Raw genomic sequence first — 15555 nt, forward strand, 5'->3', positions numbered from 1 at the left:
CTGTCTGCCACAAACTCTGGGATCCTCCTACCTCGCCTGCATTACCCCTTGCATGCATTGGCATCCCCACCTTGTCCTACCCTTAGTTCTTCAGTGCCTGCATCCTGCATTTGGGTTCATCCCTGTCCCTGACAGAATGACCCCTCCAAACATGGACCCAGCAACGCAGGCACTGGAGTCTAGTCCCGTGACCCCGGGGGTTCTCTCAAGCCTGTACATTCCCCATGCCCCCCACCCACCCATAACGTCCCTAGCCCGACAGATCCTCCTTGGTCGCTGGGAGGCTCCCTTTAGCACGGGGGTGGTACTGTTGGGGTCCAATCTGGAGCCGGCCTTCCAGGTCTTGCTCCTGTCCTTACTCCGGACCAGGCCTTGCAGCCAGCACTCCTGTCACCTGGAGCCATTGGATCATCTTGGCTTTAGGAGGTACCCCTGTCACCTATTAGGGGGTAGGTGTTTATAAGGGGCTTGGGGACTGAGTCCTCTCTGAAGCTGGTTTAACCTGCGCTGTACCTGGTTTGTTTGCTCCAAATCCTGCTCTGCAACCGGCGCTGTAACTGTTCTGTCTGGTTTGTCTTGTTTTCCTGCTTCTCTTGTGTGCACTGGTCCCACTGTTCTGCTGTATTTGCCTTGCCTGTGCTGTCGCGCTGTCTGCTTGCTTCTCCCTATTTACCGGTGTATCCTGGTTGTCCTGATGCTCACCCTGGACCCAGCTCCCTTCTGTTCCCTTGCCTCTGTTGGGTAAGCCAGGCTGTTGCTGTTTCCCCTTGGGTGGTTCTGCCCCTTCCTGTCCCTTGCCTCTGTTGGGTAAGCCAGGCTGTTGCTGTTACCCCTTGGGTGGTTCTGCCCCTTCCTGTCCCTTGCCTCTGTTGGGTAAGCCAGGCTGTTGCTGTTACCCCTTGGGTGGTTCTGCCCCTTCCTGTCCCTTGCCTCTGTTGGGTAAGCCAGGCTGTTGCTGTTACCCCTTGGGTGGTTCTCCCTTCCTGTCCTTTGCCTCTGTTGGGTATGCCAGGCTGTTGCTATTACCCCTTGGGTGGTTCTGTTCTTTTTTGTCCCTTGCCTCTGTCGGGTAAGCCAGGCCGTCTGTTGTTGCCCGGCGGGGGATACTCAGTCCCCTTTCTACCCCTCACCTCAGGTGGGTTGTGCCCTGCATCTGCCCAGGTGTCCGCGCCTTGCCCAGGCTTCTGTGTCTCCGCCTGGGAGGCGATCCTGCCCAGGGTGCGGCCTGCCCTGAGGACTCCTACCCTTTCCTCCCCTTGTTTCCGATGTGCCCTGTGCCCTGCACCTGCCCAGGTGTCCACGTCTTGCCCGGGCCTTCGTGTTCCTGCCTGGGAGGTGGCCCTGCCCAGGAATTATGTGCCTGCCCAGGGGGCTCTCCTGCCATGCCTGAACTCTGGGATACTCTGGTCTGCCACGAACTCTGGGATCCTCCTGCCTCACCTGTATTACCCCTTGCATGCTATGGCATCCCCACCCTGTCCTACCCCTAGGACTTCACTGCTTGCATCCTGCATTTGGGTCCATTCCTGTCCCTGCTCGTGAAAGGGGGTTAGAAACCAAGCTTGCCTCAATCTTCTTAGGAAGTAGAGATGTTATGGTGCCTTTTTCAGGGGGGTGATATTAAGGGACCAGGTGAGGTCATCCGTGATATGAACTCACAGGAATTTGGTGCACTTGGCTCTCTCTTCAGAGAAGTCATGTACTTGTAGCGGGGGATGGCTTGTCTACACCTTCCTGAAGTCAACATTGATCTCCTTTGTCTTCTCCATGTTCCGGCTTAGGTTGTTCTTCTCACACCAATCCCCCAGCCACTCCACTACCTCCTTATATTCTATCAAGCCATTGTCTTGATGAGGCCAACCACTGCTGTGTCATCTTCAAACTTGTTGGCAGTTTGAGCTAGATCCTGCAACACAGTCATGCATCAGCAGTGTGAGAAGCAGCAGGCAAAGCACACAGCCTTGGGGAGCACCAGAGCTCAGTGTAATGGGATGAGAGACATTGCTGTCCACATGGACTGACTATGGTCTTAGAACATTGAACAGTATAACACAGTACAGGCCCTTCGGCCCACAGTGTTGTGCCGACCCTTAACCCTGCTTCCTATATATTCCATCCCCCCCACCTTAAATTCCTCTATATACCTGTCTAGCAGTCTCTTAAATTTCACTAGTATATCTGCCTCCACCATTAACTCAGGCAGTGCATTCCACGCACCAACCACTCTCTGAGTAAAAAACCTTCCTCTAATATCCCCCTTACCATAAAGCCATGTCCTCTTGTATCGAGCAGTGGTGCCCTGGGGAAGAGGCGCTGGCTGTCCACTCTATCTATTCCTCTTAATATCTTGTATACCTCTATCATGTCTCCTCTCATCCTCCTTCTCTCCAGAGAGTAAAGCCCTAGCTCCCTTATCATTCTTACTCTTAAGAAGTCCAGAATCTAATTGCAGAGGGAGGTGTTGAGACCCAGCATGGACAGTTCCCCTACCATTTTCTGGGGTATGATGGTGTTGAACAAACTGAAATCTATAAACAGCCACCTAGCATACGAGACCCCATTTTCCAGCTGGGACAGGACAGAGTCTATTGCATCAACAATGAACACCCTGTCACCGCTGAGGTCTCGTCACAAGCAAACAAGCTAGTTACTGTATCGTTTACTGTTCTTGTGTGCTGCATTTTACTATATGCATTTTGAATTATATTTTAATTATCTTATTTATAGTGGAATATTTTGGTTTATGTGCCATATATAATATTTTGTATGGGCACATCATGGTCTGAAAGAACGATGTTTCATTTGGTTGTATATATAGTAGGTACTGTCAGATGACAATAAATTTAACTTGATTCAGGCAGTGCTCCCCCTCTCTGATGCATCACAGTGCTTGAAGCTCAAATTCCAGCTGTGAGCATGAGCTCCAAAAGCAATCAACACTTGCAGCAGATGTTGTCACAAGGATCCACCAGCTCCCACATCATGTAGCTACAACACATCACCTGTTTCTATATTCCTATTCTATTTAATTAGTTAAAATTTGGTATCTTTTTTGTTAATGACTATCCCTAATTTTTACCTGCTGTTCACCTGAGTCTCCATGCCAAGGTCTCTGGGGACAAATCCTCAATCTTGCACTCCTTTACTGGCCCAGACAATCCAATTGGCATTTGGGATCTTGGCCTTTGCCTCTTCTTGTTAAAACTTCTTGAGCCAAAGCCTGTGTTCCCCACTCAAACTCTCTGCCACTCCTCCAATGGCTGCTCTCACAGTAAACCTCATTTCTTTTCATTGTCTCGAGTCAAACTCACACACAATGAGACTTGCCCTTTTCAATGATTTCCACTCTCTCAGTTTCACTTGTGCTTCTCAAACTGAAACTCATACACAATGAGGTTTCCTGCTGTCAGACAGATCTCACTGTCACTCTTCCAAATTATTATTACTTCTTATAATAATATCATAGGAGCAGATTCAGTGGTAAGATAATAACATGTATCCTCTAGAACAATCAGCTGTCTTCTTGGAAAGAATTAAATGAGTGACAAATCAAACTGCAAAGACAAGTTTTTTTCCCCCTTAAGTCACCAAGAAAACAATTTATTAGAGTTCATTGTGGAGCCATTATTGTTAATGGTGTCTATGTAATAAATTTGCAATTGGACAACATATTCAGGTGTGAGTTATGAGATTCATTTAATTAAGTTTAAAGAAAATCTAATACAGTCTGCAATGCGTAAATGGAGCCAGAAACCACCGCCCTGCAGGAACAGATGGACTACAAGCTCCATCTAAATTCCAGTGCAATGTTTGAGCTTTACTCCTTTGTACTGCTTGATATTTTGCACAGGTCAGTTTATTATTTTCTAAGTATATCATTGTGTATTCCAGTCCTAGCCTTTGGCTGACAATTGCACCATCATATTCCTCATATGAATTCCCTGGAGAAGACTTAAAATGCAACTTTGTCTCCTGACTCCCTTCTCTGGAAGTGGCAACTTGACTTTTATCAGATCCCCTCTAATATCCTGCCTGACACATGACTCATGCCTTCTGAATCAACATATTCAATAATTGAAATGTGAGTAGACGGAATAGATAGACAGCAGTCATGAATGATCCCTGCACCACCATGGGCTGCTGATGTTACAAACCTGAATGTTTTCAACTCTGTATGTACTTTAGCAAAACATTCAGAACTGAATTAGATGTTTGGATAGTGGCAGTATTGTGTATGCTATATGGTTTATGTAGTAAATTTTTGTAATGCCTTGTAAAGATTTGCCTGTAATATCTTCTTATTTGTAATTCTCATGTTGTATTAGTTTTGTTGCAACACAGTTTCAATAAAATTCCTTTGAGTTGTTCTATTTGTGAGCATTTGCCTGGTTTACTTCACCAGAATGGGTTTAAGGTCTTCAGGGAAGACTACAGTGGACCTGAGCAATTAGATTCCAGATTCATGTATGTAATACTTTAACCTGTCAATTGATTGAAGTTTTTTATGTTACCCAGGTAATAACATTTGTCCTTGCCTGTTCTGTGATTATCTTCATTGTTGTCTCAACCATATACTGTTTATAAAACTAAATCTCCAATTCCTTCTGCTCTACCACTTGACCCAGTTGTCCATCATTTAAAGTTTTTTTTGCTAATAACCAACCAAGTAAACCCACACTGCAAACATTTAATTCTATTTGCTCGTTCAATCCTATTTAATTATTTATTATTTACCACTTTAGTGTCATAGGGGAAATACAGCTCAGAAACAACTCGTCTGTGCTGACCCAGATGATATTTAAACTGATCCCACGTGCCAGTGTTTGGCCCAGATCCATCTAAGTATTTTGTATCTGTGTCCTGTCCAAATCTCCTTTGACTATTGCTATTTAAATGTTTAATTTTATTACACATTTGCAAATCACTTCTCAATCCAATTACAAAATTGATAAAAACAATTAACAAATCACATCCCCTTATACACAGCTATCAGAGAAACCTTTTCTATTTCTTCTTCAAGATATTGAAGGCATCCCATCAGGACACTGTTTTCCTTCAATTTAGCTAATTTCTATAAAACTGTTCTTTTATTTATTAAAATGACTTTCATTTTGGTTTTAATTAAGATTTACTATTTCTCTGATATTCTCTTGTTCAGAATGTATGTATTTGCTAAATATCATCACTAATTTCCAAAACCTGGAAACTGAATGTGGTTCTCATCGTAGAATCTAATCTCATGTTGATAGCTCTTCCTTCATTGATATTATTACAAAATAGTCCTGAAGAAGGATCTCGGCCTGAAACATCAATTGTATTCATTTCCAAAGATACTGCCTGACCTACTGAATTCCTCCAGCATTTTGTGCGTGTTCATTTGTATTTCCAGCATCTGCAGACTTTCTTGTGTTTATTCTTATAAACTAATTTAGTTTTCTACAATATTTTGCCATCTTTTTCATTTTCCCTTAATACATGTCTTAAAGAATTTTATCTTCTCCTGATTTTTTGTCATATAGATCTTACATTCCCTCTGCCTCATTTTTGTTTGCTTCTAAATATGTTATTTTGCCACAACGTTTTAAGATTTGAATTGATTTTCTTTTATATTGGGAAATATGTTCCACAACAAAGCAGCCTCTAAAAAAACTTCGAATTGTGCATCTTGCATCAACTCTTTTTTTCAAATGTCCTTGCTCTTTAATTCACCAAAGTATTTTTTTCTCAATATGTTATCTTCCACATATGACAGCAAAGCTTTTTTTCAGCAATGTAGGATTTTTACATATAATTTTTAGTTTATAACCTATAACCTCAGCATTGTAAAACATACACTTATTTTTATAGTTATATGAAATTATGCTTTTTAAGATTTGTTTCACAATCTCAGTCTTTTTCCCTGCTGATAACTGATCTGCCTTAAACACAAGAAAGTTAGCAGACAATGGATATCTAAAACAACACACACAAAATGCTCGAGAAGGGTTTTGGCCGGAAAAGTTGATGGTCTATTCATTTCCACAGAAGCTGCCTGACTTGCTGAGTTCCTCCACCATTTTGTGTGTTTTGTAATTGATTAATCTGATTTTTTTTTTGCTCTATTCCCTTTATTCCGTCTGCATGTATCTCAGAGCAATGGAATGGCAGCAAAAAGAGATTTAACAAACATTGGAAAGTTCAAAAATTCACACTGATATTAAAGTGCTTAATAGAATAAATTGACAAAGGAATGTAAATGTGAGGAATATTAAATGGTTCCCTCTATTTCTCATTGAATCCAATCTATCTAACATTCACTGCACTCAGCCAAGGCAGTGTGTGCATCTGGGAAAAAAATTCCCTTAAAATTATTGGTCACATGTGTCATGTGCTTTACAGAATATATGTGGGTTAACATACATAACACTGTCAAAATGCCAAGACATCTGATGACATAGCATACATTCTGTCATGTAGCACAGACCCACATATGTTTACAAAATCAATTTCAATTCCTAATTACCAAGCTACAGCACATCCAACATATTCTGAAAGATTTGATTACTTGTGAATCTTGTACATGCACACAAAATTTACAGAACATGCAATGGTGATGCCAGTTGGTGTGTATTGCTGAAGTAAAATTAATGCGTGCTTCTTTGTCTTGAGATTTAACCGTACATGAGAAGTAAGCCCAAAGTGCAGAAATAAACCCAAGATTGCACAGGATTGCACTTCACAATTTGTATTCTCTGTTGCTGAGCTCTATATTTAATGAATAATTCCTCATAATCTCCATCACCTCCAGGGAGGTTCTACCACCAGGTACCATTCTTTCTTACAGCCCTTTTCCTTCATCTTCAGCACTTTGAAGGGACTTTACTCTCTGCAGTTCCTTCTGTCATTCTCTCATTTTCATCTGCAATTCCTCTCCCCCATCTATTTAACCACAGGAGGCACAATACCTACCTCTTTATCACTTCTCTTCCTACCATCTAGAAACACAATGGTTTTTCCAGATAAAGCAACAATTTATTTACACTTCCTCCATTTTAATATTTAGAATATGATACTCAAAACATGCTCTATCAGAGAACATTGGAGAAACTAAATGTATGTTGGCTGACTGCTGTCTAGAATACCTCCAATCAGATTGCTAAATGTGTCACAACTTCAGTCTCTCCTCACTTTAATTCTCACTCCCATTCTCAAACACTGACCTTGCTGCCTTTGACTGATACTGTTGCTCCAGCAAAGCTATTGTAAGCTTAAAGAAATAGGGCTCATTGTTTACTCAAGGATATGAATTAATAATGAAATTATCAATATTTACCAACTGTATCCACTTATGTTGCTTTCTGATTGAAACCATTTCCTTTTGTTTATTTTTTTTTGTCTCCAACTGCTATTTTTATAAAATTATTGATACCTTGACAATTTCAGCCGGACCTTCTCCAAAAAGATTCACTCTGCCTTTAGCACTCTTCACCCTCACTCCAACTATAAATATGGCTGCCTTCTCACTTTTCCACTTTTGTGGAAGTATTGATTACAAATTACTTTGTCTAACAACGTTCATCACAGGTTTTTTCTTAACAACTGGATGCTTCCCATAGTTTCTGTTTTCTCATGTTTTTCCAGTATTTACAGGTGTTATTTTGCCCTGATCTGAGGTAAGGATGTCCCAGCTTCAAGTGTCTCAATGGGGTAGCACGATAGTGTTACGAATGTGGAGCAACTCTGATGGGCCGAAGGATGCAAAGTTCCCCCCTCCTTCTTGAGAAACGCAAAATCGTTATTATTTCGGTTCTGATACCTAGGAAATGAGAGAGATACATATCATTGTCAGTAATGAGAGAGAGGCACGCAAGCTAACAGGAAAGGCAGTTGTTATAGACAACGCAGAATACACAAGGTAGTGGAATGTCCCCTAACAAAAAATGGAATGGAACCACTGCTATTGTCTCTTGGAGAAGGAATTGTGTATTGAGTACTGTACTATTCATTGAAACCCCTCAGGCGACAACCAGAGTGGTCTGGTTGAGGGATTGCATCAACCCAACCTGATTGACATCTGAGACCCAGTGAGTGAGGATAAAAGTCGGGTCTGGGGAAAACCCCTCAGACACACCAGGAGAAATGCTAGAAATCCAGTGACAGCGTTTTATGGCGAAAACCGGTGAGAGCTCGTGTGTGTCCTCCCTTGCCTGAGTGGCGGGCTCATCACGGAAGAACAGTTTAGCTAAAGGAGAGGTCATACTTGAACGGCCACAACAACGAGACACCAACGGATCAAAATCACAAAGGAAGGTTGGAAAAAACAATAGTGGTAACTGTTCCCATTCTTCTATCTCTCTCTCTCTCTCTCCAACAATTACAACACAGTGACAAACTAACACTGGAGCCTGTGTGAACTGAAACAAACTTTATATTTCCATCGGGCAATTCATTATCCCCTAGACAACGATAGAGCTTATTTCTTATTGATTATTATTATACCCGCCCTTTTAGGTTTAGTATTGATGACGTATATTATCTGTATATTTGCATTGATATTATTTTTGTGTATTTTTTTTTCTAATAAATACTGTTAAAAATAGTATCACCAGACTCCAACGGACACCTCTATCTTTGCTGGTAAGTAACCCAGTTACGGGGTTCGTAACAATAGCATTGTGGTTAGCACAATGCTTTACAGTGCCAGCACTCCGGGTTCAATTCCTGCCACTGTCTGCAAGGAGCTTGCACATTCTCCCTGAGGCCACATGGGTTTCCTCCAGGTGCTCCGGTTTCCTCTTACAGTCCAAAGACATACCAGTTGTTAGGTTAATTGGTCCTTGTAAATTGTCCCGTGATTAGGCTTGGATTAACTGTGGGATTGCTGGGCGGCATGGCTTGAAGGGCCAGAAGGGCTGTGCTGTATCTCAATGAGTCTGGCCTAGCTTGCTGGCAGCCAGCATGACTGAATCATGTACAGGACAGCACATATTGGATCGCCCTATTCCCTGGAGTCAAGGCATAAGCAATCTGAGTAAGCTGCTGGAAGGCAGACTGTTGACCTGTTGTTCTATATTCAGTGGACCAACCTTTCATAAGAACTAGAACCATTATGGCAGCTGTCTGAATTGGCACCCATGTCACATTTGCCTTCTGTCCACTGTTGGTTTATGGTGTAGAAATATAATTTTTTGAGTATTTTCCTTGTAGTTTAACTTGCTTATGGTAGAAGTAACAGTGTGGGTTAGGCATTTTTGTAGGAAGAATAAAGGAGTAGATTATCTTCCAGATGGGGAGAAATTTCAGAATTTGGAGATGGGAAGATATGTAGGTTAACTTGCAGTCTGAGTAAGAAAGACAAGTGCAATGTTGGCATTTATTTTCATGAAACTAGAATATAACATCAAAGATGTACTGCTGAGGATATATAAGAGGGTTGTCAGACCACATCTGGAATATTATGAACAGTTTGGGGTCCTTTATCTAAAGAAAGATGTGCTCACCCTGGAGGAAGTTCAGATGAGGTTCAGATGGATGATCCCATGACTGCTTGATAGCTTTAGGTCTGTACCCGATGCAGTTCAGAAAGATTATGGGGATCTCATTTAGACTTATTGAACTCTGAAACATCTGAACAGAGTGGATGCAGAGAGAATATTTCCATTAGCTGGAGAGTCTAAAGTCTAAGAGGACATCATCAGAATAAAAGATTACCCTTTGCAAATTGAGATGAGAAGGGATTTCTTTAGCTAGAGGGTAGTGAATTTGTGAAATTCATTACCATAGAAAGCTGTTAAAGGCAAATCATCCTGTGTATTTAAGGTAGAGAATGATTAGTGTGACAAGAGTCCTTGACGGAGGTAGTTTGGACCCAAGTACTGGAGTATCTGAGGCTAGGATGGAGAAACTGAATAAAACTGTATTGAGAACTGAGCACAAAACAAAATACTAAACTGCTTGGGCTTACGAATGAAAACTGAGGGTCTGTTCAGGTGATCTTTAAATAATCAGTTCTTGTTACCCAAAAACATAATTTCCAATTGGCAGAAGAGTCTTGAATCCTTAAAAGGGCCACACCAGCTATCCGTATTCCAGAGAGTTAGAGCTTCTAAACCCTGGTTAGTTTTAGTAGGCAACTGACTGACTTAGTGCTGTCAATGAAGCTGAAGTTCCTGATGATCTTCCGGTAAACGCTTGCAAACCCCAAGAATAACAGGAATTGTTTGACAACAAAAAGGTATTACTGATGGTCCTTGTGCCCCCAGGAACAGACTCCAAGGGTCTGTGTTTAGGAGTCTTCCTTTCAGTCAGGACCCGGCGGCTGAATCCATAGGCTTCAAGTTATCTCACACTGATGTCTGTCCCCGTGCTGATCCTTGGTTTTGGAAGAGTCTGGGGGTCAGAGCACCATGCCACAAATATGCCCTCTTACAATAACTGGACAAAGCAATGATTCTCCCCTCCCTCATTTCCACGGGTGGGTTATGTTGGGACAACCATGTGTACCTGAGGATCGGGGTATGAGCAGTAAGTCAATAATATAGAATTTAATTTTTTTCCACATGATCCCCTATCTTCATCTGCAAAAGCACAATCTGTTGCTGGATCTGCCCTGAACCTAGCGGGTGGCATGAACTGGTTCAACTCTTGTAGCAGTACGTTGAGCCGACGGGCAGTTCCCAAGTCCAGAAAATTGCCCACAGCCTCAGAGTCCACAAAGGCCTTCACTTGCCTTGAGCTCTTATGCCAGGTGGACTTCTCCTTCAGCGTGAAACCAGAATCCGTGGGACTGGGAGTTGAGGCGAGGCTTGGGCTAGCCCTCTTCAGCTTCATAATGTAATCCCTCTTAAGCTCTTGTAGACAATTGTTAAGGTGGATGAACTGACCGAGGAAGACTTCTGAGTCCCCAGTTGGCTCTCCCAAGGTGAGGGCATCCTTTAGTTTCTCCCAGAGTCCATGGCGGTACAGAGTGGCCAAGTCTTTCCCGTTTCAACAACTCCCTTGCTCCAAAGTTTGGAACTCGATAGCATAGTAGGCAACTGACTGACTTCCCTGATGCAGCATCATCAGGACGTCCAAGGCTCTGTTTGTGCCAGCGAGATCATAAATTACCTTTCTCACGGTGGCCATGAATTCTTCCAAATCCGTGCAGATCTCCAACCTTCATTCTCAATATGTGATGGCCCAAATGAGAGCTCTCCCAGTCAGGAAAGAGATTATGAAGGTCATTTTTCATGCTCTAAAGGGTACCAGGACATCTGGAGTTCAAACACCAATCAACATTGAGTGAGGAAGCTGCAGCAAGAACCCGGGTCTCATCGAACTTTTCCGGGGTCAGAAGATGCATTGGCTCTACAGAGTGACAATAGCATCCTCCTTGTGACTGCTGGTATACAGCAGCCTGGAGATCATGTATCTCCAGGTTCTGTATGAAAATCCTCTCGTTGTGTCTGGCCAAAGTGACTGAGAGACTCTGATACCCCGTTGGCTCAATCATGTTGTGATGAGTGTCCTTGACAAGGATGGTTTGCACCCAAATGATAGAGTATCCAAGTCTAGGATTGAGGAACAGAATAAAACTGGATCGAGACCTGAGCACAAATCAAAATGCTAGATGATACCTCTGTTTGTGCTTATGACGAAGCACAGAGGCTTCTGTTCAGGTTCTCTTCAAATACGTAATTCTTGGTTCCCAAAGCATGATTGCCAATTAGTGGGATGATGCTGAATCCTTAAAGGGACTGCGCCAGCTATCCATACTCTGGAGTGTTAGAGGTCTAAATGCTGGAAGCCAGCGCAGTTGGGTGCATCTCGTAATGGATTAGTACAAGAGGGTATGGATTAAGGGAAGAAGGTTAGAGAATGGGCTTGTGAGAGAGTGAAAAACAACCATTAATGGGTCATGGAGCAGAACGGCTTCATACTGCTCCTGTACTTCATGGTCTTATGTTTTTACACAAGAAAAGCTATCAATTCCAAGCATAACATTGCCTTCAGTGATATCTGATCCACTATTGGACAGGCTTAGTGTTGCTACCAATTCCATTGTCCCCAGTTTAACTTTAAAACTCTTTAAAAGTCTGCAGCCAAGTTCTGAGATTAAGTGTTGTTTTCTCCTCCAGGAAAAATGAAAAGAATATGCCACAATATGCCCACATGGAGTTCCTTTTCATGTTGAATAGTTGCAAGTCTGTGCAAGCAGAGATGTGAGGTTGAGTGTAGTTTTAGTGATAACTGTGTGTGGTTGAGTATATGAATGATTGATCAAGGGTGCTGTAGGTGATGGGGATATAAAACAAGTCATTGGTAGAAGGGATATGTGTCTTATATACTGATCTTGACCTGACACATCAGATAATTAAGCTTTGGTCTGCACTGGAAACATTGCCTTGAGCTACTACTGTGTGCAGTGTTTCCTATGGATATACTTCTATTGCTTGAGTTTTCATCTCGCGCTATTTCTTATGCTCTGAGTTTGAAGGCTCTTTCCTTAACATCACCAAATATCACACTAATTGTCAGAGAAGCAGAGACTCTATTCCCACAAAGTACACTGCAGATGCTGTGGTCAAATCAAAACATACAAAAAAGCTGGATGAACTCAGCAGGTCAGGCAGCATCCATTGAAATGAGCAGTCAACGTTTTGGGCCGAGACCCTTCGTCAGGCCCGAAACATTGACTGCTTACTTCACCGGATGGTGCCCGACCTGCTGAGTTCATCCAACTTGATTGTACGTGTTGACTTTATTCCCACATATTCCCACCATGAGTGGCTCACACCAAGCTGCACTAAGTCTTGTTGATAAATTGATCACTTCTTTTATTAGAGATGCAGCCATTACATTAATTAGCATAGGTGGATTTTGGTTTCTGTATGGGTTTTCTGAAATTGTTTGTTACCAAGCTCAAATGTCCAAAGGAGTCTGACAGACCTGACTGAGGTCTATTAACAAAAAGCCTGTGTGATGGGTACCTGACAAATTCCTTTTGAACTTTTGCATAGTAATAATTACATTTATGTTTTTGAACTTTTTTGAATTTTTTGCCTTAAATACAAATACTAAATCTATTTCACATAAACAGCACAGAGGAGAGTAATTATCTGATTTTGTTCCCCAGTGATACTCATTTCATATTTATGTTTTTAAGAGAGATCTTTCAAAAATATATTGTGATGCCTAAAACAGTATAAACTATTCCAAAAGGATGCTAGAACATTCAAATGAAAACCACTTGAGGCAAATTATTTATTTATTGTGACAGACACACATGTTGCTAACAATATTCTACAGAACCGATAGAAAGGATAAAGGTCTCAGACTCGATTCATATACAAGGTGCTTTAAAACCAACATATTCAGATACCTGTAAAGAAATTAAGAAGCAAAAAATGCCGAGCACTTTCTGTCTGGACTGAGAAACAAGAATTGATTTCAGACTGTTGATTTTCTGATTCCACTATTTACTGTAGATGGAGCTTGATTAACTGTGCTGGAAGGGAGTTAGAAGACAGGTGGACAACTTTGGTACTTTAAAAAGTCAATCTGTATAGCATTGTTCTGTAAGTTTAATGGCATGCCTGTGGATTTCTTGTGCTTCAAGGAATATTCCAGTTAAAGCAACGTGAAATTGTAATGTCAAGGAGATAGCTGAAGCATAATAAGGAAACATGTGACTCAGTAATTCAGACTCTAATAGCTCCAATAAAGCTTCTGTTCAAAAACAGGAGGTGAGTGAAATTTTGGACCTTAATTGTAAATCTTCAAGGTGAGGAACTTTCCTTTGCAAAATCATCTCAGATGGTTACTTTGTGTGACCTGTAGTTTGCAGTTGGATTTTGCTGTTGCTGTATTAATTTGGAACTCAAATAATGTCCAAAAGAAACTGCAGCAGGTGCTACAATAATGGAACAGTTAGCTGCTTGCAAATCTGCAACAGGAAAGAGTACTTTGTTTATCACAGCTTCACAGTTAAGACTGATTTTTTTTCAAATTTTGTTTTTCTTTTACTACAGTCCTCAGTATTCACCCTAAGGGCTGGGTGCTGTTTGTCCTCACAGAGACCCAGTTTTCCAATTGACAGCAGGTCCAAAGTCAGACTTCAGGTTTCCCATCAACATTTTCAAAGAAAACTTTTACCTGATTTAGGCAGCTATTGAGGATCTCTTGGCAATTTGATTTTAACACCATTCCTATGTGTCAGCTGGTTGCAGGATAGTAGCAACATGATTTGGAGTGTTTTGCAGCCATTCTGTTGTATCAGATAGACAGAATGGAACTTAACTGCACCTACTCTGCATTTATGCTGTCTTCGAAATGCGCAGAAATGAAAACAAATGTAAACCTCTGTGTGTTGTAATGTGAGTATTATTAAAAGTAAGTTAATATTAATTGGGAAGCCGTGGTAGCAAGAGCGGGATCCGGGGTTGGCGGGGTTTTTACTTCCACTCTTTTTACTCCCAGTATGCATTGTATATAGTTCCTCCACCCAGGCCGCGCGAGGTACCTGGAAGCCTCTGTATTGTAAATATCATTTGCCGTCCCCGATAAAGATGCTCTTTTGGCCATCAAGTTGTCGAGTGGTCTTTTTGTAAAGTAGAAGTTACCACACTGTGCAATCCACAATGGTGACCTTGACCTTACATTTATGTCTGACTTTCATTCTCCTTCACTCACACACTCTGTCAATCTCTGGCTCTGCCAGTCCACGGTAGCCCAGCACAAAATATGAAATCGGCAATGCCGCGAGACAAAATCAAATAATTATCCTTTACACTGCTGCTTCTGTGAAACAGGTTTAATTTTGGAATTAAGGCATGGAAATTTAATTGAGGAGTTGCATCTCATCTTCTTGTCTATGCACTTTACGGAGCCAGGACTCATATTGAATTCAGAGATGTCATTAGCCCAACCAACTGTTTCTATCAAAAATTACCAGTTTTGATGACAGTTCATAATATTAAATATGCATTTTTTCTCTGATCTCTTCCATTATTCCCATTTATTTTAATTTTTCATCTGCTGCAGTGTTTTTATCTTTGCTTTATTCTGTCCCTTCTCTTGATCATCTTCTTCAATGTACGTTTTCACCAGCTGTGACTAACAGATCTTCGCCACTTTCTCTTAGCTGGATTCACACTACTGTTATCATCCACCTTTCTTAGTCACCCTGTAACAGTTATTTCCCTTGTACTTTCCATCTACTGAAACATCCTAATTGTAATTTAAAACAGCCCCCACCAAATGCCTGAGAAATTCGGCATCAGTACATGAATATTTGCAATTTAAAACATATACAATTTCCAATTTATCCTCAAAGTTGTATATTGTCATACGCACAAGTACATGTATGCATTGGTGCAATAAAAAGAATTCTTGCCATCACATCACAGGAACGTAATTCCAGATACACAACGTTCATTGTTTTGATAAAAGATGATCAACTCATTAATTCCTTCTCTCCACACAAACGAAAGCTGCCCGTATTTCTGTTTTCTCACACATTAAGAGATAATACTGCAAACTAAGTACTGAATTCACACATTCAAACAATGGTGGTTAAATGATTGACGTAGTTCT

Source organism: Hypanus sabinus, chromosome 5, assembly GCF_030144855.1.
Source record: "Hypanus sabinus isolate sHypSab1 chromosome 5, sHypSab1.hap1, whole genome shotgun sequence".
NCBI lineage: Eukaryota > Metazoa > Chordata > Chondrichthyes > Myliobatiformes > Dasyatidae > Hypanus > Hypanus sabinus.